Source organism: Pogoniulus pusillus, chromosome 30 (assembly GCF_015220805.1).
Source record: "Pogoniulus pusillus isolate bPogPus1 chromosome 30, bPogPus1.pri, whole genome shotgun sequence".
NCBI lineage: Eukaryota > Metazoa > Chordata > Aves > Piciformes > Lybiidae > Pogoniulus > Pogoniulus pusillus.
This window is the reverse complement of record NC_087293.1, coordinates 4,123,336-4,146,050: the sequence shown is the minus strand read 5'-3', so window position 1 is coordinate 4,146,050 and position 22,715 is coordinate 4,123,336. Positions and strand designations below refer to the sequence as shown.

Below are 22,715 nucleotides of genomic sequence, written 5' to 3'. Positions count from 1 at the left end.
CATTGTAAACATGGACATCATTTGCCTCCATCATGTCACAGTCAAGGGAAAGGAGTGTCACCAAAGTTGTAGAAAATTCCCACCTGCCCTCAGTCTTCCAGAATCACAGCTCAGAGGATAATGACATAATCTGTGGTTTAAGAACTGCTACTGATAGGGTGAGATTTGTATATAAGGGGGGGGGGGAGGAAAAAACCCAAACCCACAATCCCAAAAAGTAGGATCCAAGAAAACTAGACCACTGAAGTTACCTAATCTTAGTTCTCCATCAAGAGAAAAGGTATAAGGAAAAGCCTTCAAAGCTTTCAGCAACTCTCCCACAGACCACTGTCAATCCAAAGTAATTCCACAAAGGTCAACAAAGTGATTTCTAGTGAACTTGTCCATAATTAACAGTAAAACTTGGATCAAAAAAGTGGGCTGTGTGCCCTTCACATTACTATCAGTAGTTGGAAGGGAGAGTTGGAAAGCTGTGTATGGCAAGAAAAAAAAATTGTTAGTCTTCTCTGCTGCTCACAAGGTTGAAGAAAAGTTGCAGTGGCTGAAAGATTTGCTATAGCTTTTCTGTGTTAAGCTGTTGTGGAATGTGCAAAAGCTTCAGAATTCCTCAAATGTGTGGAGATACCCAACCGTGGTGTCAACAAGAACGTGCATTGGCAACTGCTCAAGAGAGAGACATTTCTTAGCATCGTTTGCAAAAATAATAATCAAACCCCACTAAGGACAAGTACAAACCATTAGAAGGAAATGGTTAATTTTTCACAACTTTCTCTTGCCCAAACAGGGCTACCAGACAGGGATTAGGAAAAAAAAAAGCTTGGTTGTTCCTCACTGTAGCTCTGTCTTGGGGGCTTTCCTTAATGAGCTGTCTCCTGTCCAGTATGGAAAGAAAAACAAAAGCATTAGAGACCTTCCTTTGTCCCCATGTGATTTTAATCTGATTCATTCATTCCTAATCATCTTGAAGGATTATAAAAACAAAACCTATTAAATCTTGGTTCTTGCTTCTTTTCTTTCTCTCCCAAACATCATCATTTGTTCTTTTATCATGTTGCATTTCTTTACCCGTGAATCAGCTGCCTTTTTTTTTTTTCCTTTCTTTTCTGTATAACAAAAGTCTGGCAGGGAAGTATGGGGGGGGGGGGAGGCACCAGAGTGCTGATTTCTTTGATTTGTTCCACACACAAGTGTTCCTTGGCCTTTCATACCCAGGAGTGGATGCCGCTCTTGAACAAATTGGACCTACTTGTTTGCTGGCCTAGGCCATCTTGTTATCCAGCCAGCTGTGTTTTGATCTTGGAGGGCCGTTTGAAGATTAAATTGAGACATCTTTTGTTACTATTAAGTGCAGTAATTAAATCAGCTCAGTGTTATTTAAGTGTGGAAAATGTCGCTTCGCTGGCCCATGGGTGCCTGAAGTTGCCATTAGACAGCTGTGTTGCTTCCAGTACTAATGATGAAGAGGTAGGAGAAAGGAGACAAGTGCTCTCTAAATCATTTTCAACCCTTTCTGGATTATGCCGGATCCCCTCCCCACCTTTCTGTCTAATGTTTCTACCCCATCTTTCCTCGGTTCATAAAGAGCAAGGTTTTGAGCGGGAGCTCAAGCCGCGGTGGGTGGGGAGCGGGGAGCCAGTGCCCTGTCCTGAGCCGAGGTGTGGAGCAGCATGTGCGAAACGTGCTGCGGCACGGCCAAGCTCCCCGGGGAGGCAGCTGCTGCTCCAGCTCTCCAGTTTGCAAGTTGTTGGCTCTGCGGACGACAAAGGAGCCCGAGCGAGCGGGATGGATGCAATAAATGAGCAAAGCTGGCTGCTTCCCCTCCTCCTTCCTCTGCAGGGGGGAGTCTGCCAGTCAAGTCGAGCACGGCAGAGTACATTTGTTCCCATGAGGGTCATTGTAATACAATTTGCTGGTGAAGGCTGGCCTGGCTGTGAAGTGGTGACACCTGGGAGATGTGAACTCTGGCTCAGGCCAGGGCTGGTATCATTCAGAGGTCATCTGGGGCTTAAACAGGGTGAGAGGCAGTTGCCCTTACCCGGCCCCCTCTGCTTTCTGCTTGCCAAGCAGATTGCTTTGAGAGAAGTAGCTGGAGGTGATGATTGGCAGTGGGGAGGGGGCAGAGAGCTGCTGGTAGAGAAAGCGAGATCCGCTGTGGGAGAAGCGGTTCTTGGGAGGTCGAGTATGTTTTAATGCCGGGTTAAGTTGCGCAGCCGTGGTGGTTCATTGCTGCTGGCAGCACCGATCGCTCGAGTGTTGCCTTGCTGTCTCTCATGGCGCCCTAGAGAAGCCCCTGTCTTGCCCTCCTGTGTGCAGCTGAACATACAACTGCTGCTCTTGCATTTCCCACCATGAAACCCAGCAGCTCTCACTTCGTGGCAGGGGAGCAGCAGACGGGATCTCGCACAGCCTGTGTTGGCTGCCATGCTGCCCGCTGCACAGAGCAGCGTGCTCCCTCCCCCAGCCCAGGCTCCAGCCGAGCTTCTGCGCTGCCTTGTTAGGCTGTCCTCCCGGACGCACCCCATGCTCCGGCTTCCATCTCCAGTAATTGCCCAGCAACATCTATTTGCATTGCTTTGTACGCCTCTGTGTTTTATAGAGGGGGAAGTGCGTTTGCACTTTGCGAGTCTTTCGAGCAGTGGCAAGGGCAGAAGTATGGCAGATGGGTGGGGATGAGAGAACCAGGAGCATGATGAATCTGTTTTTCTTACCTTGTTTAAAATCTCCTGTTAAAATTCAGCAGCCGCACCTCCGATGAGCCTAATGGTGTCTGCCATGTTGCAAATACACAGTCATTAGTTGGTCCAATTCATGCGTGCTGAGGTAGGAGGGTGATGTGAATGCAAAGGAGATGGAGAGAATAGGAACTGGGGGGGCAGAGGAAGGAGGGGGAGAAGCTTGGTAATACAGTGACAATGAAACATACGGTAGTCACACTGGAAAACTTTCTCCTTCATTAGCAGAGATCTGTTGAGTTTCTGCTCACATTAGGGTAATTAACACAAGTACAGATTGTTGAACATCTGTGCAGTTTAACTATATGGCCGGTTCCCAGGCTTTAAACAGGGCTGTGAGGAGCCAAATGCAAAGCAGTATGAAAAGCCCACACACTATTCATTTCACTGAAATTAGCATTTCTGGATGAAAGCTGATGTTGCACGTCGGCTATAAATTTTCCCTGGTCTGTTGCCAGGTTGGCTAATGATCTGAGGTTAGTGTTTGGTAATAATTTTTAAAAATCAGTTACTTTTAATATTCTGGAGAAGAAGTTTCTGTCTCCTTTGCTTAAAAGGCAAAACAAAGCATATGGGTATATTACGTCTAATGTGCTTCTAATCTTTTTCCAGTGGAAACCCAGGAAGGAATTGCTGGATCAGGCTCCATCGGAGGCTGTTGGCTTTGTGGAACCACCAAAGCTTTTTAGTGTTTCTGACCAAACTGCAGCTTCAGTTTTCTACTCTTGTAAATGTCTGGGAGGCTCCACTTGGGATGTGTTGTAGGTAGGAGCTGTGTAAATAGAGTGTGGCGCTCTGTCTGCAGGGTGGTGGTTGCACACCTATTGCTTCTCTGCTCATCACCATCCCACAACTCTGTCTGTGTGGTTACCAGTATAAAGGTGTAGCTGTGTCTTGTGTGTTGGTTATCCCAGAGGACTGCTGTTTTGCTGTGGCTTCTTGAAGCTCCTTCTTTGCGCGTATCTACCTTGGCAGCTGAAAGCATCTGGGCCACAAGGCTTGACAGGCTCTTGAGCGTAAAGGCTGGCAGCAGCGAGTTCTCCACAGAGCCCTTCATGCCACAATTACCTTTTATACCTTGGACCATCAGAGCCACTGCTTGTTGGCCTTCAGGCTGTGTAGTGAGACCATTGAATACTTCAGGGGGGGTTGTGCTTTTTTTCCTCTGTGGATAGGGGCAGGCCAGTTTTGCCTTAAATGGGTGATTTGTGAAGCTGCGTTTGCACAGCTTTGCTGAAGCTGACAATTCATGGCCGTGGTTTTGATAGCAGATTTTAAACATCTTTTCACTTTGCACCTAAAAAATCTTCATTGGGAAGTTCAGACCAAAGGTTTCGACATAACGACCACCCGTGATTTTCTCTTCTTGATGTGATTTCCCCTTGTGCCTTTTTTTCTCTCCTGAGTTTTGGTGTTTTGTGGTGTACCCAGCTGTGTATTGGTTTGGGCGTCCTGGCTGCACCTATACTCAAGCCTGGGATCACTAGAACTGCATTGCTGAGTGCACAAACACCCCTGGGTGTTTATCTACAGATAAACTAAACAAACCTGCACCATGCTAGAAACTTTGTGTGGAAGTGGCTGTGCATTTAAACAAGGTGTGCAGGGTGTGAACCTTGGAATTCAAAAGTGCAGTCACAGTATCACAGTATCATCAAGGTTGGAAGGGACCTCATAGATCATCAAGTCCAACCTGTCCACACAGATCTAGTATCATGAAGACATTGGCATTTTTTTCCCCCTATTTCAGATTCAGGCTTTAACGTGCTGAAATGAAATTAAATAAATAAACATCTCCCAAACTGACCTTTTTTTTTTTCCACAAGAGGTATTGCTGCAGGACAGACTGCACTTATAGCTGGGACAGCAATTAGTGCACTAGGTGTGTCAGGGAATTTTATTTTAATGGAAAAGACATTCATGTTTGGAGATAAAAAGCCTACCAATATGCATTAAAATAATAATCCTCATTAGCACTCTTTTGTCCATGCTGTTTTCACTATGCAAAAAATAAAGGTTCATGGTGGATTTTTGTAGTGGAATCTCTGTAAGCTGGTGTGAACAGAGCTGGCCTTTGAAACCTGACTTAAGTTTTAAAGTATTCGTGTGTGTGTATATAGAGAGATCTAGATAGAGATATTGTTGTTTAATTGGGAAGGGAAATGACTTGGCAGCTTGGAAGAAATGTCATTCTTGCAGGGAGTACAATGATTTGGTCCTTTAGATCACCTTCAGCCTCTGCTCTTAATGGCTTAGAATCCAAGCTGGAATTTATCTTGAAGTTTTTGCCATAGCACCCAACTCCTCCACAGCCTGCTGACAAACAGCATCAGAGCTTCATATTCTTTGCTACCAAACAAACTTTAGGAATGGGTCCAACATGGCATTCTTCAGATTCACCTTGGGCTTTGTGAGCACCATCTCCCACATGTTTGTAAGCAGCCCTCTAAAGCCCGTTTTCCATAATCTGTCATTGCAGGATCACTTTCTGGGGTGAAGGTGTCCCCACAAGACAGACCTCTTGAATCCTAGAAAGCTGTGCACGTTCAGTAAAAGATGTGGTTTATTTTGGAAGCACAGACTTAGTTAATCCAGTTCAAGGAGAAATGCAGATTGGCTTACTTACTCTTGTAACCATTTTGCAGGGGGTTGTGTGTGTGCACTCCGGTACACGCCAGCTTAGGTAGGAAATGAAAAGTTGTTTCGGTGAAGTGTTTATCTGCATGTGATTTCTTACTCTCTCCATAAAGGGCATAAAGGGTATCAGAAGGTGGCCCACTGTATGGTAGCTCAGAGAGTACCTGTTACAAGATGACAGAGGGCATTTGCCCTTTCAAAGAAGGGTCTGCAGCAAATGGAGCATTGAGCTTTCCTCTCCAGTAGGCTTGCTGAAATGGTCCTGACCCTTTGCTTAAGAAATGCTTGTTCAAGCCTAAACTGAAAAGACAAAAACAAAACAGAACAAACCACATTTTTCAAGGGAAGGTAAGACATCTTGTCAGGCTTTATAAAATCTTATCTTCAAACAGTGAATTAGCCCCATGTGGACAAGTCTCTGGACAGACCAAAAGAGTGAAAAGAAAGGAGGAATCAGAGATTGGATTTCAGGGGAATGAGAGGGGGAGATTTTTAAGGACACTGCTCTTAAGCATGGAAGCTTTAAAACACAAGAATGTACTGCATGGTGGGTGTAGGGGGTACCATACTGACATTTTATGTTCAGAAGATCACTCCAGGAGTTTAGGTATTTGATGTATGTAAATGGCGTGTGCCCTTTTTGTCATGCTCTGTGCTAATGATTGCAAGAGGGTGAAACAGGGACACATTTGCACTACCTAACACAGGCAAGTGCCACATGAGAAATTGTTTAAATTAATATCAGTGCTGGTGTGCTAAAGAGTTTGGGGGTTTTCTGGTCTTGAGAATAGTCAGTGTTACTTTGGGTATTGGCAGAACTGTGTCACTTAAGTTGATAAGGATGTTCATCCTTACCAAGGTTGACATCCACGATCTCTAGATTTGCCCCCTGTGTTTCTCTCTTTGGGTTTTATTTTGTCTCATTCTGACAAACCCAGCTCTGTGCAATAGGGTCATGCTCAGGAAGAAATAGTATTGCTGTTAAAACAGACAAACCTGGATTATTTTCACTAACTACTAGGCAGAAACCAAAATCACCTGTCTAGGTATGTGGAACTGACCATGAAATTAAAGGTCTGCTATCTGCAATTCACTGCCAAAATGAAAACAAAATTTCCTTTATTATTACCCTTGTTCCACCTCAGCCATCCCTCTTAAGAATATTTCCTCCAGACTGGACTTAAAATACCTGTTCTGTTCTTGAAGAGCAGAGAAATGGCTTCAGTTAGCAAAACTGTGACTGGTGAACCAGAACTATCAGCTTGCAGATAGACGGCTGCATCTGACACCACAAACACTAATTTTGCTTGCAGTGAGACTGCTTCCAGTGATTTTTCTAGCAGGTTTTTCCAGCATGTGTGCCATGTATCCCTCCCGGGTTGGGAGGCTATGGAGCATGCGCTCAGAAACCTGAGGACATCATTCTGAAGGACTCCTAAAGTTTCCCTGGAGGTTTCACTTCACTCACCACTAAGCTAACTGATGCAAATCAGCGAGGTCTCTTCTTCTCCTACACGGTCACTTGCAACGGGTAGTTGCATTTATTTAAATACCTGGAATAAGCTGAGGGAACTTGAGGCTGTCACTTTAGGTAGGCTGCGTATCCTCGGCCACCTCCCAGACCTTTATCAGCCCCCCAGCTGAGTGTGTGTTGCTAACCTTGCAGTTGTGTGGTTGGAATTACCTCCATTGTGTAGATGGGAACACTGAGACAGATTGGAAATTACTTGCTCCAGGCCACCTAATGCTGACAATAGACCACACAGTCCCTCAGCCTCTTTCTGTGCCAAACCCATTCCCTCGTGTCTGCGTATGGAAAAACCATAGTAGAGCAGGGGGCGTTTGTTGCGATAACAATGTGCTTTTAGTCCCTAAAGGCCACGGGACAGTGATGGATACACTGCTGTGAAATCAAAAGCGCCGAGAGGTGCACAGAAGGAGAGGCTGAAGTGGTCGTTGCCGTGCACGTCGGTGGGCACGGAGCACGCAGGCGGTAGGATGAAGCCAGCAGCAGCCTTAGCAGGGTCCAGCAGCCCCTGCGCCAGGCAGTCCATTTGCATTCTTCTGTCAGGGAGTTGGAAGCTGCCACGGAGCAGTTTATGCTCCAGCCTGCTCTGGCCTTGAATTATGCATGACCAATTTATCATGCCCCCAGCTGAAAAACTAATTGTGTCCCTGGGATATATTTACTAGAAATTGTAGTTTGCTGTGCTGGGGTCCCCAGAGTGTCCAGCAGAGCAAATGACTGGGAAGTCAGAGCGTGTTCAGAACAGGACTCTTGGCTCCACCAAAGCCACCGTGCTGTTGATAGATTTTTCACTTCGATTGCCTTTCTGAGGGTTTCCCCCCTCCTTCCTATTTTTCTTACACTGCATTACACTCAATCGGGCTACAGGAGTCCTTCCAGCAGTCTCTCGTATTAGAGAGCACAGCGATGTGCCTGGAAAAAAGGCAGTTTATTCAGGACGTGTCAGTCAGGTCGGGGGGAAGGGCACTGCTTTCTTCTGGGTGGGGGGGTTGGGTTTTTTTCCTTTCCTCTTCTTTCTAATTTTTTCTTTTGATAAGCTCACTGTGGCTTCATGTAACGTCGCCAATTACCATGAACATCCCCTCCCTCTGCAGGTCTAGAGTGATGAGATTCCCTAATTACTGTCATTTGAAGGAGAGGCTGGGGAGGAGAGGATTTCTTTTCCTTGTACAGAGCTGGTGGGGTGGGCTTAAGCTTGCAAATGGTGTTACCACTGGGTCTGGTGAAGGAGCTCGAGATGCCCCAAACCGAATTTCTCAGCCACAAAATGCCATCTGTCAAACTCGTATCTGACTGTAAACCCTCTCATAAGGCAGAGCTGAGCCATAAAAATCAGAGGTGGGGGAGAGGTTTGAAAGGGAAGGAGGTAATTCATTGGTAAATTAATCACCGAGTTCTGTCTGTCCTCCCCCACTTGTCACGGGAGGAGGATGTCAAGGAGTTAATCACAATAAAGGAGTCAACAGAGGAGACAGAGGAGCCCTCTGGAAGCCTGTGCTCCCTTTTTATTACCCTCCCTGTCCAATCTCATACAGCTCTGCCCAGCACTGCCTGCAGTGAGGAGCCAGCACCTCCCAGGACAGCAAGAGCCTTGCCAGCTTCTGTCTGCATGGCTTCACTGCTGGCAGCGGGGGAGGGCAGACTGGGAGGCCTGCCCTTCCCAGCAGCCGGGGGACTGCAGGCTGGGGCTCACCTCCGTGATGGGCAGGAGCCTTTCTTGTGGCCATGGTGAAACAGGCTGTGCTCTCTCACCTCTTGAACGGCATTCAGTGTGTGTCCTCTTAGGGGGAGGGCTGTAGGAAGTTAAGGGGCCTGGATTAAAGATGCTGGCAGAGAGGCTTTCTTACATGCAGGATTTATGCAGTAGTTTGTGGAAAGTATTTGCAGCAAATGTGTGCATGGGAAGTTGAAAGAAGGGAAGATGAGTTTATTTTATGTTGTTTGTGAATGTCATAGATCTGGATCAGCTTTTAAACATTTGAAAGCTCTCTGCAGCTTCCCTCCTTCTAGTTGCCCAGATTTATGTTCATCATCTGCAAACTGTTTGAGCTGCAACTGGGTAGCTTTAGAGTAGATATTAGGGGGAAGAATTGCACAGCAAGAGTGGTCAGACATTGGAATGGGCTGCCCAGGGAGGAGGTGGAGTCACCAATCTTGGATGTGTTTAAAAGTTGTTTGGCTGTGGTGCTTCGGGATATAGTTTAGGGTGAACCCTGTAGAGTAGGGATATCGGTTGGACTTGGTGATCCTGAGAGGCTTTTCCAGCCTGAATGTTTCTACGATTCTGTGATCTGTTCTCCCAAAAGATCAAGTGAAAAGATTTTGTTCAAGTGACTACACATCTTGCTGCAGAAAAAGGAAGATCAGATCTTCTGTCTGATGAAACCATTCTCCTTTTTCCTAAAATATGTGATATAACTTCCACGAAAGTAGGTCTGAAGCTTGTAAAATCTACCAGAGAGAAGACATAAGCAGGGTCTTCCAGAATGCAGTGAGACAGAGCAAAACCAGGACTAGAGAGTTCAAGGCTGATGTGGTCTACCAAATCAGAACTGCCCGTGCTGTTTCTTCTCAAACCCTGGTGAACTGGAAGTAGACATGAGCCTGGATAGAGTGTCCTTGTAGGATCCAACACTATAAGGCTGATTTTCTTACTTGAAGCCCTTGCATTCACGGGTTTCCAAAGAACAATGGACTGGTCATGGAGCCCAGCTCAGTGTATCTGTGCAGAGAGGCAAAGGAAATTTTTAGGCTGAGTTGTACAAGGTGTGTTGCAGTCTGTTGTTCTGCAGCCTGTTGTAGCACTTAAGAAATGATTGGGTTCTGAGTGTCAGAAGGCAAGAAGGACAGACTGGGAGATAGGATGGGGACCACTTAGATGTACCATCAGTCGCACCATTAAGGAAAGGGTAGGATAGGAAACAATACAACCTTTTGTTAGTGTTTTCAGCTGCAGCAGCTCAGTGTCTGGATTCTTTTGCCCTTTGATTATTCAGAGGGAAATACATTAGCGAGTACAGGTTATGCTGTCATGCTGGTGGTTCTTACTAGCTTGGTAATGATCTTCCTAGGTTTTAAGTGCCTACAAATGTGAGTTCTCAGATAACTTGAGTTCAGGGCAGCCATCCTTGGCAGGGTGTCCTGATTTCTCCAATGAAAACCTTCTGTGTTTTGTTCTCTTCCAGCCCCTGTTAACTTGTCATTATAAACCGAGGGAAAAAAAACATTGGCACTGTGTTGCCTTATTGATATTGCTCTTCCCTGAACATGCCTCCTATGCTCATTCCAAGGGAGCTTGTCTGCCTGGCAATTGACAGCTTCTGAGTGGCTCTACTGGTTTTTCTTCCTTTTATTATTCAGCCCCTTTTGGTTTTGCTTCTTTTTTCAGTCTGTTGCTGTGCTGTGCTCGAGCTGCTCGAGCTGTTTGTTTTTCTCCCATTTGCTTTGCCGCTGCTGTGGCATAAGGTGGGATAAGAGGCTGCAGCGCTGCACAGTAAAGATGGGGTGCAGAGGAACCCACAAACAAGCCACAAAAAAAGAGCAAAAATAAGGTGATGAAACTGGGGTAAGATAGAAGTCAGCATTTATAAGAGGCTACGTGACACAGACTGACTCCTCATTTTTTTCTCACCTGAAGATCCTGTCCTCTGTCCTTTTCAACTCCTCTCTCCCTCTTGTAGCTGGGATACTCTTCAGATACTCATCACTATCCGTTTGCATTTAATCCTGTGCTTAAAGTCATGTAAATAGTTACAGAAAAACAAGCAGTGCTCAGTGAGGGGATTTATGTGTCATTTTAAGAAGGAAGAGGTTTGGGGTTTTTTTTTATTCATAGTGAAGGGAAATTGCACTAACATCAGCTGCAACTTAAACATAGTACTTGCTACCACAGCTTCTAATCCGTGTGAAGGCTGTAAAGCTCTGTTCTGGCTTGGGTGTTTCGGGGGGAAGGTTTGAGCCCCATGTCCTCATCAGGATGTATTCCTGAGTGTCAACACGTTCCTCCTCATCGGGAACGAGAACTACCGAAAATAGATGGGGGAAACGGGGCAACACTTTTTTCTTTCTCCTGGTAAAACTGTGGAAGCATCTCTGGAGACGTGTGTGCCCATACAGTGGCACATTCTTACCCCTCCCTGCCTTTGGGAGGTGTGGAGGAATTCCGAGGGGGATGCAGGAGAATAAACCCTCCCGCTCTAAGAAATCCTGAAAACGTCCATCAGAAACGCTGCGAGTATTCGGAGGCTGCTGGAAGCGTTCCAGTATCGGAGTCTTTGTCTCCATCCATCACAGGCACTGCAATCTTTGTGCCCCCAGCTTCAAACAAGGGCTTCACGCTGTCCTTGCAATCTGCCTTTATGCAGCGGAGTGTGGAGGCTTCTAATTACGCGGCCGAGCTGCGCGGCGGGTGGGGCGGCGTGCTGTGCCCCGCAGCCGCGTACCTGATTATCCGTTGCTGAGGTCGTTAGAAGGGTTACTCCTGAGTTTAAGCCTGCTCCGCAAGACCCCTAATTATATGCCGCTCTGCAAGTTGCATTAAAAAGAAATTGTTGAAAAGACAAAGGACAGAATAACATTTCCTCCCTCGTCTTCCCCTCTCTCCCCCGCTGCAGCACACACAGACACACACACACCCCCCCTCCACCTCTCCCTGCTGGGCCCAGAGCTACTTCTCACGCTTGAGTTGGTGCAAGCTCTGATAAAGCCATTGAAAGATGCAGCGAGGAGACAGAGCGCTCCCAGGGACAGAGGGAAGCAGAAGAGGAAGCCGAAGTAAAATGACCCCCTCCCAGGTAGATACAGCCAGGCGCTGCTTGCTGAAGGAGTTGTCCCACAGAGCAGAATTAGAGAAGAGATTAACCGTCCTTTATTGTTTTGTTTCACTTCCTAGGGAGCAATGTAATGTGGTTTCTTCCATCGTGAAAAACCTGCTTCAGCTGGAGCTCCGGGAAGCCTGAGTCGCTATAGATAACACATTCAAAGTGCAGTATCCCTTGCACATGCTGCCAGTTCTCATTTTAATCTCCCCAGACATCAAAAAAATTAAAATGTAAAATTCTCAGCTCTACAGTTGAGTGACGTGAAGGCTGCGCCCGCTGCAGTGCAATTTCCAGAGCTGGGACATGCACACATGTGTCCATCCCTGTCAGAGATAACAGGTTTACGTGTGCTCTCCGTGAGCCCATGAAGTGTACCACTAACAGAGATAGAGAATTTAATGGGTTCTTCATTACCACATGTCTGGACTACTAATGAACAAAGCCCAGGTTGATAGCAGTAGCACTAAATATTTCCAGCGCTCCTTGGTGTGATGGTAACAGTTCCAATTTACGGTGGAGATTATTGCAGGGGTATCTGTGGTACCATGGGGGATGCTTTCCCAGATTGCTGTTTCAAGGAGTGGGGTGTTTGATGCTATTCGTGGCATAGCAGTACCTGGAAGCCTGAATGACAAACCAGGATTTTGCTGCACCTGGTGCTGTAGAAACATGGAGGGGAATGTGCTGCAAATTGGGGTTTCTTGAGATGCAGCTACAGTGGGGTTTCATTGCTTGTCTGGCTGTAGGGAAACTCATAATTGAGCAGGAATCTCAAAGTCAAAATGTCAAAGTTTGAGTCATTTCTGCACTGGAGAGGTTTGCTGTCTCTTACCATACTACACTTGGCTGTAACCTGTGAGCTCTAAACATTACTCAGTCTCATGAATATCTTGTTTTGTAGTGCTCCACTGTATGTCCTTCTCACCAGTTTGCCTTTATTTTATTGTGGTGTGCAACGCTGGATTCACTCCTCACCTAAGGCATTAACAGATTTCTGCTCCTCCTGTCTTATTTGATTTCTTTTTTCCCCTCCCATGTTTTCCTGTATTCAGTTTGTCTGAGGAAGGTCCCTAAAGCACTCTTTGTAAGGGCTCTGGTTAGTGTGGCTGAAGAGGGGCAGTGGTGCAGCTGTGCTGGGCAGACTCTTACAAGAGGCATTGCTCAGAGAGGGCAGATAGTCTTGAGGCTTTGACCGTGTGTTGTTGAACAGTCTCCAGAGTGACCAGATTGGACATGAAAGAACTTAAATCCAGAAGTAATGAAGATAAAAATAAATTTGATTCTAGCACTTTTCAAGCTCCTGGATGTAGGCAAGACAATGAAGTATGCAGCACGTTCAGCCTTTGCTCACTTAGCAGAACTCTGATACTATAACCCATTTCATTGAGCAGACAAACACTGGGCATGAGCAACTGCTGCTTTTGAAAGTCATCACTGTGACTTCCACCTGGACACCTGCTAAGAAGGGGTGGAAAGAACATGATGCTACCATCTCACTTGAGCCGCCACACCTTTAACATGATCATGTTTAATGTGATCAAAACTGTCTAAATTCTTATCTCAGAAATCTGTCTCTCTGGTTCACAGGGGATCCAACTAGATACCGACTCAGGCAAACCTGATGTGGCTCACAAGGCTCTAGACTGGGAAAGGATGGCTTAGTGTTTGTTTTATTTTTACTATGCATGTCTTCCCATTGTGTGGTGGAGATGATTTTTAGCTTTCTAAACAAATAAGCACTCTTGAGATCAGGTCTGCACTGATGGAGGTGACCCAAGAATGCTTTCAGGGAGGTGTACTTCTTGATCAATTACTTTGTTATTACAGAGACCAGATGTCCTGGTTGTAGCTCTTGTGTATCTCCCACAAGATGTTGCAATAGCAATGCAGGAAGTGTCTTTGCATTTGTATGAAGTGGTAATAAAACATGCTCAGGAGGACATGTTCTGAGCTAACACAAGCCCTGGCCATACAGTTGGTGTTGATAGGCAGTGACCTTGCACACTAGAAGGATGTGTTGGCATGTATCATGACACTGATTACCCCCTGGACTGCTTCTCTTTGGCTACTGCAGATTCAAGTTGTGTTGTGGTAATGGTCTACATCTGCGTCATTTAGTGCTGTGGTGAAGTGTACTGAACCAACCTGGCCTGTGAGGACCAGGCAAATCTCTTCCACTCTTCTAAAGCAAAATAAAATACTTCTATTTTGATTGTGTTTGTATTTGAAGTAAGAGATGGGCAGGCCTTGTGCTTTGTGGAAAGAGTGTGAAGTCATAGAGCCAGCAGTGGTTGTGACTCACCGTCAAAAGGTTACGGAGTGGAAAAGGAAGAAAGTAGAGCTCCTTATTTGTGCCTAGTAGGTAGTTGAGCTTTCTGGCCATCCAACTGTCACAGCCTTAGACTGTGACCAGACCTCTGTGTGGAAGGTGTCCTTTCCCAGCATTCCATCCAGCTAGCATTGCCCCCCTAGTCTGGCACTTGCACTCTCCAGGACCGATGCAAAGCTGAGTACCTTTTGAAAGCGTTGTCAGTGACCGCTCCTCTGCACCTTGTGTTCACCAGCACTTGTGCTGTGGCTGCTACTGGTGGAACTGGACCAGCAGAAAGGCAGTTTAGGTTGGCTCGGCAGAGATTGATGCCAAATGCAGTTCTCTGCCTCTAGCATGCTGCAAGAACCCCCTGCGAATGCAGCAGTAGTAAATCCGAACCTCGCAAGGATGTTTGAAAACCAGCAGAGCGGGTGGCTGGAAGATTAACTCTGCACGAGGACACTTTGGAGAGCAGAGAGCCACAATAGCATTTTCAGTGCCAGCTTTGTCCCAGCTGCCAGAAGGGACTTTGTCAGGGAAGTCCTTTACCATGGTACTGGTCCCCCAGCTGCTGGAACAATTGCTTGAGACCACTGGCAGTCAGCATGATTAAAGCAGCCTTCAGGCTGCTTTATTTCACATGGGCAGTTATCCAGATCCAAGGGTTGGCTCAGCCTTGAAAGATGTAGAAGGAAGTTTGCCATATTGTGCCCTTCCACACCACATTTCTTCTTCATCTGTATTTAAGGATCAGGCCTGGCTTTGTGGTGGATCTGTAGTCACCCCAGGTTACAGTCCATGAAACGTTCCCAGTACCTCTGAGTATCGATTGACATGACAAGATAGATCTTTTTTTCCTCTTTCTCCATAAAGGAGACATTTAATTGAATTAATTACCTAATTTATTGCCTGCTGAACTGGGATTTTAGCTGTATGAATTAATAATACAAACCGAGAGCACCCTTAAAACTGTGACCTCTTCCCTTTCTTTTAAATTGTGTTGCAGCTGTTAGATCCCATTTGCAAACCATAGCTAATGCAGCTTGCTGGTAGCAGAGTTACTTATTTTGTGTCAGGATGGAACTGCAGGAACCAGACAAGACTGCTTGTTCATTCTTCAGTTTCTTCCTCAGGCCAGGTAGATCTTTGCCCTCTCCTTTGGATTTTTTAAAAGGGGAGCTGGGAGGTATGTTTTACCAAAATGGATTCTTGTCCCAGTGGGAATTTGCCCTCTTTTGCTTTCCTCTGCTTTCTTTATGTGAGTATGTAAATATATGTAAATGTATACAGGGGCTTGGATTTACCCTCTTCATCTCCCCCTCCCATGTATAATGTATGTGTTAAACACGTAATCATTAATCAACTTTGTGGGGAGTGGAGACAAGAAGGATTCTTTGATGGTAGATGTATACTTGTGACTGCGCTTGCATGCGTGTTTATTAGGCAGCACTGTGCTATCAAAAGAAACTCCAGGTCCCTGAGGATAAGAAACAGTGTAGGGAACAAACGAAGAGGAAAAAAATCAACTCCTCTTACTGTAAAACCCTCTGTCTTCTACCATCTGTCTCCCTTTTTGGAGTGAAATAAATTGGGCAGAGATCTGTGAATGAGGTGCTTCTTTGTAGTGCACAGAAACATTAATGTAGAGCAGAAGCAAAGTTATGGTTAACGTTGCCTCTGATGGCTGGGAGTGTTGGAGGCAAGATGACATTATTTCTTTTGTCTGTACATGCTGAAAGTAGTTTAGAGCAAAAGGGCCTCCAGGTTATTGTGCACAAGCACAACTATTTTTTTAGGGTTTATTATAATTTTTGGTATTGTGGAAGGCACAGATGAAAAGTGGTCATTGCCCTGAAGTGTTCACCATAAAGACAACAAAACCTGCAGTGGCTCTTTGTGAGGACCCAGTTCAGAACATGCTTCAGGCTGCTCTGTGTCAGTGAAGGGGCACTTGGGCTGCTGGATTTACTTGTCTGGAGATGAAGATGGAGGTGTAGGGATGGACTTTGCATTTCCTCTTCTCGTGAGATAGAGCAGTAAGTCTTGGGACCTGAAAGACTGGATTAGACATAGGAAACCAAGCATTATTTTGGTTGTGTTAAAGAGGAGCTTAAGTCAGTCTTGTAGGGTTGTGCATATGGGCTTGCTCCAAACTGTGTTGTCCGAAATGATAAAGCTGGAATAGAGATGTTTGGGGGGAAGTTAAACTCACAAATCATTTAAGAGCCTTAGCTTCTTTTTCTCTACTCTCTCATGGCCTGTGCACTTGCAAGTGCCTGTTTGGAGAAATAGCTAGTAAAAGATATATTTAAAATAAGCTCAGAAAGTGGCTTTGGCTCATTAAGTATGGAACTGCTGCACCTTTTGCTTTGTGATCTTGCAGAGCTAGGCAGGAGACACCAAGGTTTGATTGGAACCGCTGAAGTGCGCAGGAAACAGCAGTCCTGGCTCCATCAGCCATCTGCTCCAGGTCCAGCAATCAGTCACCAGCCAGGGGAGCAGACGAAGGAGTTGTGAGTGTGTTAGTGGGGAGCAGCAACAACAAGATTGGGAGGCAAATGGGAAAGAAAAAAATCCATTTTCTGCAGTCTGCCTGATGCAGAGAAGCAGATGGATTGGCTGCAGCCTGCCAGATTTGTCAAGGTGTAGCTGCTACTGGTTTAGGAAAGAAAAAAAAAGGCAATAAAATCTCAGGAAGAGTATGCCCAATAAAAGGCTTTTTTTGGACTAATCCAGATTACCTTTATAGTAAGATAGCAGCTTCATCTACTGGGACTATTTCTGTTTCTTTTCTCCTCTCATGTGCCAAAGTCAGGACTTCCAGATAAGCTGAAAACCACAGAAATTCAGAGACTCGTCAGAATTTCCCTAAACTATTGACATTCAAGTCTACATTTTTAGTTTTTAGCCTTTCCATCATAATAAACAAGGCATTGGTTTAGGAAAGTGCTTCAGCCTCAGTGAGATTAAGCACATCCATGGAGTTAAGTGTTTGATCAAGTGCTTTTCTGAATGCACTTTCTGGAAAATTGATGTCCCTTCTACTGCTCTTGCTAAGCTAATCAGAAAATGCTGGGGTCTGATCAGAGCCTTTTGTGCAGTTTCAAGATAGTGTCTCTGGAGGATCACTACACACATCCCTCTGCAGTGAGTACAAGGAGATTGTCACCAGGAAAGTGTTAGTCACTGTGTATTAACATGCAGGATTATTCTGCCTCTTTTCTCACTGTAGGCTTTTCATCTCCTTACTAAGTGGGCACAGTCATGTCTAGGCTAAAACCACAAAGATTTCTTAGAACATTAGATTTGTGCCTCGAGTTGAAGAAATAAGCTCCAGTGAAACGAGCTGTGAGCCGTTGTGTGGCTTTTGAAGAGAGGTATGGAAAGAGCACTGCCTTCAGCCCTTACCACTAGAGACCAAGGGGAGCTCTGCACTCTGGCTCCCGAAGGCACAGTTGTCTGCAGGAGTTGCTGTCCTGACAGCTGAATAGATCTGTTGCTGTCTTGGCAAATGAGCACACGGTTAGGCAGAGAGAGGTCAAGTACAGCTTGCTCTCTTGTTCCTTGCAAAAGCATCGCCTGTGCAAAGCTGGTGGTTGAACACACACACTCCAGTGATGTGCCTCCTCCTCCAGCTTTCCTCTGCACAGAGCTGACCTGGCCCTTTGACAGGCCACGTGTGTGAGCATCCTGAAACTCTCCTGTTGGTGGCTGAGCATGGCAAGCATTAGCCAGTGACTCAAAAATGGCCCCATCAGACAACCCCTTGAAAGAGTGAAGAGCAAAGCCAGGTGAGTTGGGCTCTGCTTCCTCACAGGTCCACGAGCACAGTAGGAGGTTTTAGAACACAAGTAAGAGGCATATGTTTAACCTTCCATCCTTCTCAAGACTCACTGGGCTCCAAACCCAGGCACTTTTAGTGTGCAGAACCTTGGTTTTGTTGAAAATAGTTGGTTACTGATATGAGCCATTAACAGAGAGCTGAGGAAAGGGCCTGTGTTTGTGGTCAGCATTTGGCATGGTATGTATCTGCCTGCTTTAATGTTTTTTTGCAACCCCACCCAGATAGTTGCTGTAGTACAAAAGAAATAAGCTTGGAAGAGCTGCACGGGTGTAGCTGATCACATACTCACCGTATTAGCTGCAGCTGGCCTGTAGAGTTCCAGTACCCAGAACATTGAGAACAGAGCTTTTTAAAGTAAAACTAGCTGTTCCCCATGCCATATCAGTTCATGTCTGCACAGATGGTTTCTCTACTGGAGTTGCCACTAACATCATGGGCAGAGGCTCTGAATTACATTTTTTGTTCCTTTGGGGTTGGGGGATTTTTTGTTTTGTCTCTCTGATTGTATTTGGAATGGAAAAATTGCAAAGGAGAGAGCCAAAGGAAAGTCAAGAGGCATTGTACAAGAAGGAAACGATTATAGCAGGGAGACATAATGTATTGGAAATGAAGGACCATTCTTGTCTGCAGGGGATTTTCTCAGGAGTGGGAATGTACACATCTACCAAAGGAATGGGAGAAGAAGGGCTGAGGCTTTGTGGGGTTCAGACAAAAGAACATAGATCCTTTTCCCCTTGCATCAAGTGATCCAGGGAAATTAAATTGTGCTCTCAGTGCGTGAGGGAGTTCCTGTCCAGAATGGATCACAGCATGATGGTGACTGTAAGGAGGTTTTCTCTTCTTTCCAGAAGGTGTTTAAGGCCAGGCTGGATGGGGCCCTGGCCAGCCTGATCTAGGGTAGGGTGTCCCTGCCCATGGCAGGGGGGTTGGAGCTAGATGATCCTTGTGGTCCCTTCCAACCCTGACTGATTCTGTGATTCTGTGATGATGATGATGATGATTCTACTGCCTTGCTTCCATGGGGCATTTAGTTGAAGAGCATAATTAGGATATGCATCTGGAAGTACACACCACTGGGCACAGACACAGTGGCACACAAGAACCCGAGACCAAATTTAGTCTATTGCAGATGATAGAAAAGAAAGTGAGATGAACAGCATCAAAACTTCACTTCCCCTGCACCTTCTCTCTCCATTTCTTCATGTCTTTTGGCTTGTGCACATTCTAACCTCCTTCTGTAAGGGAGGCCAGGCTATTTAAATGCCATGAAAGAAGCCTCAATTAAGAGAAAACTTGAAAGTGATGAAGACCTGGCTGGTAATGATAAAGAACAGTTCCATGCTTTGGATGGAGGGTACAAAGAGGCTAAGCAAATGCATTGGCTCAGGGTTTATAGCGTGGCTGTTGATGCCCCAACTGATTTTTCAAAGAGCTGGGAGGTGGTGAAGGAACTTTGTTGTAAGCCAAATTAACCTTCAATGGAGGAGTGCGGTGAGATGCAGGAACTGAGAGTCACTTAGGTATTTTGGAGACAAGGATGAGAAGATTGTGAAAGCAACTGGAATGGGGCATGGAAAAATCCAGGACGGCTGTTTTACCCATGGGGTGAAGCTCTCTTTGGTTTGGACTACAGCCAGTGGCACAGAGTATCAGAGACTCTCAAATTCGTGCATCTGCTGCTTGGCCAGTCCTCGCTGGAGACTGTCAGAGCAAATGGAGCTGCCTGGTCTGGAACCATTTTAGCTAGAATCAGATCCCAGAAGACTATTGTTAATAACTCATGTCTCACCAGCCCTCTCCTTCTTCACTCCACTCCCTGAAAACTGGGCTGGGAGACTATGCAGGAATTTGGGCTCTCTCGGGTAGGCCAGCAAGAAGGCGACAGGCTTTGGCTGAGGTAATCTGCTAAAGCCATTGCCATCTTGCAGAGCAGCCACAATTCAAAGCACAGTTGTGTTTTGAACACTGGCCCGACTTTTCTGTCTATTTTAATGCTTTAAACAGGGCTGTGCATTCAGCAGTTATTTGTATAAGCAATCTCCAGGCATTTAAAAAAGACTTCTGTTTTCCAGAAAAGAGGCAAGAGGCCAGAAGGGACAGTGTGGGGCAGAGTTAGGGGCAAGCGATAGGGAAGCAGCCAAAAAAAGAGAGGTTGGCTGAGCCGGTGTGGGGGGGGGGTGACTGTGGGCAGGCACAGTGCTGCAGGCAGACGTGCTAGGGCTCCCCCACACCTGGTATTAAATCAGGAAAAAAAGCCTTCCACCTTCTGTTGCTGGGAGTTATGCTCTTTAGAGCTGAGTTCGACAGTTGTTATTGCAATTTTGTGGTGCTCTTTTGATTTACAGCTGTTTTTACGACCATTGAGACAGCCACAAATCGAGGAAATCTCATAAAACAGAGAGTAAACGTCTCCTTCACAACCCAGGCAGAGTTTTGGCATCCCTGCTTATTCCATAGAGCAGGATGTGTAAACAATATTGTGTCCCCTGAGTGGCTGATATCAGTACAGTTAAGTGGTAACAGCTTGAAAAATGCATTTCTCCTATATTAGCGGTAAAACTCCAAATGGGCCCCCAGGCTAAAGTAAATTGGTGACATTTTGCAGCAGAAAGGGGGAAAAAAAGAAAAAAAAACACCAACAACAAAATCAGGGCAAGGGCTGGAAATGAGGAGCCCCAGCTTTGCAAGCGGTGGGACCGGAGCCAAAGTTGGATTTATCTGCATTATTGCAGCACGGAAATAAATGGCTCCAGCACACTTGTTGCAAGGCTTATCTAATTGGAGAAGACAGATTGCATGTTGGCTGCAAACGATGGACTGCCCCCTTCACTGCCTTCTTACAAAGAAGATGAGGTCAGTTAATGACATATTTAATCAAAGTATAAGCATGAGAGCTTCTTTCTTGACTTATTGTATAGCACAGGAGAGCTTCTTGGTGCCCCTGTTCTGTAAAAAGTAGGTGAGTGCATTTCACTGCCCTTGAATGAGTGAGGAGTAGGAAGCCAAATGCTTTGCAGATGTGAACTGTAGGCTTTCTTCCATGTTTTTTCCTTCACGGCCTCTGTTTGTAAGGAAATTTATATGCTGTCTTGGTTCCCTCTTTTTAGGTGTTCTTAATCCCATCTGTTGGCTCTTTAAATACTCCTGCTGCTGTGGTGTGCCTTCTGTTGTGGGTGAGGGCATACAACATGCAGGAGAGGAGCTGTAGGGAACAACTAGTCCAGCAGACTTTTTTTCCCCCCTGAGACACAGAAACACAAGATGTGAGCAAGAGAAGATGTGATGGGCAGACTCCACAATGAAGTTAAAGGAGTCGACCTGGTAAACACAGAAAAACAGCTCCTAGAGTTTCACCATGTTTTGGGATTACCACATTCATATCGTTTACCTAGTGAATATTTGATGCTTCCTTTGTGTATAGGGTTGCTGTTACCTGACTGGGGTGACAGGAGGCATCATCACCTTGTACCTTCTTTGCTTGATTACCCATGGGCCTGCTGAACGTAACACGTGGTGGTGTCCAGCCCAGCTCAAATTAATCTGGTGTCTTTTCGTGGAGGAAAGCTATGAGAAGACCTTCTGCAGCTGTCTATTTCCCTGAGCCTGGTGGGGAGTTTTGCATTATAAAGCTTTCATTCCTTTCCTGGATAAATATTCAGAATCCACTCTCTCGTTTCTAATTAACCTAATGGATGTTGTTAAAAATTGGGCATCTGCAAGGGTTCGTAGGCACATAATCCAGGTGGTTCAGGAAACAGTTTTCTCACTGGATCAGGAGAGGATCAGGAGAGGAGGTAAGCATTCACAAACTCACAGAACCATTCAGGTTGGAAAAGACCCTCAGGATCACCAAGTCCCACCAGTATCCCTACTCTGCAAGGTTCACCCTAAACCATATCCCCAGGCACCACATCCAAATGGCTTTTAATCCAGGGTTGGTGACTCCACCATGTGCCTGGGCAGCCCATTCCAATGCCTGACCACTCTTACTGTGAAAAAAGGTTTTGTAATTTCCAGTCTACACCTACCCAGTGGCAGCTTGAGGCCATTCCCGCTTGTTCTATCACTGTTTACCTGCAAGAAGAGACCAGCACCAACCTCTCCACAGTGGCCTTTCAGATAGCTGTTGGCAGTGATGGAGTCTCCCCTCAGCCTCCTCCTTTTCAAACTGAACAGCCCCAGCTTCTTTCTGTGTGATTTTGCCTTCTGGTGCTGTCTGAAAAGACCTAACCTGGAGGTGTTTGCTCAGGCCGTGGCACCTCTCTCCTGTATTTCTTCAGTTTCCATGGGCAAAACGGGGTGGGCTTTCCCCGAGATCACACACAAGCACTGTTGGTGGTAAAGCTGCAGCATTTTTATCCAGAGGTTGGTTGTTGAATTGTTTACTGATGTGTCAATAGAAAGGCCTGGGCTGGAGGTGGCTGCAGTGTTTGCTTAGGAGTGTCTTTGTGCTGGTAACAGGTTTCTTAGAGCTTTACCTTCTGCGGGAGAATCTCAGCTTACATAAATATTATACTTTAAAGGGCAAATCAGCTATGTCTTGATTGCAAGGATTAAACCTGGAAATTTAGGAATAGGGTTGAACGTTGACAAATGTAGACAGGTGCCCAAATTGGTTTCCTTTAGAGATGTATTTGTTTTTAAATCTCTTTAGTGCAAGTCCCTCTGGTCTTTATAATTCTGGTGCCAGGACAATGCAAAAATCATGAAGCTGCAGCAGGTAGTAGCACTGAAGTAAAGGAAGAGCAATGCCTGAAGCAGTCTGCTAGAACAAGCAAATCTCTTAAATCGCTTAGAGTAGATGAAGTGCTCAGAGGGGGCAGGGCCAGTGCTGCTCCAGTAT

The 22,715-nt window shown here is 45.8% G+C and overlaps 1 protein-coding gene and 1 long non-coding RNA gene across 18 annotated transcripts in view; both read left to right on the top strand.

Annotated features, from left to right (window-relative positions):
• Nucleotides 1–22,715, top strand: part of FBRSL1 (fibrosin like 1) — a 585,865-nt gene that overhangs the window by 492,110 nt on the left and 71,040 nt on the right. The window lies entirely within an intron of this gene.
• Nucleotides 11,264–12,387, top strand: LOC135188649 (uncharacterized). Its single transcript, XR_010307772.1, has 2 exons — nucleotides 11,264–11,690; nucleotides 11,789–12,387. It is a non-coding gene; the product is annotated as an uncharacterized LOC135188649 (long non-coding RNA).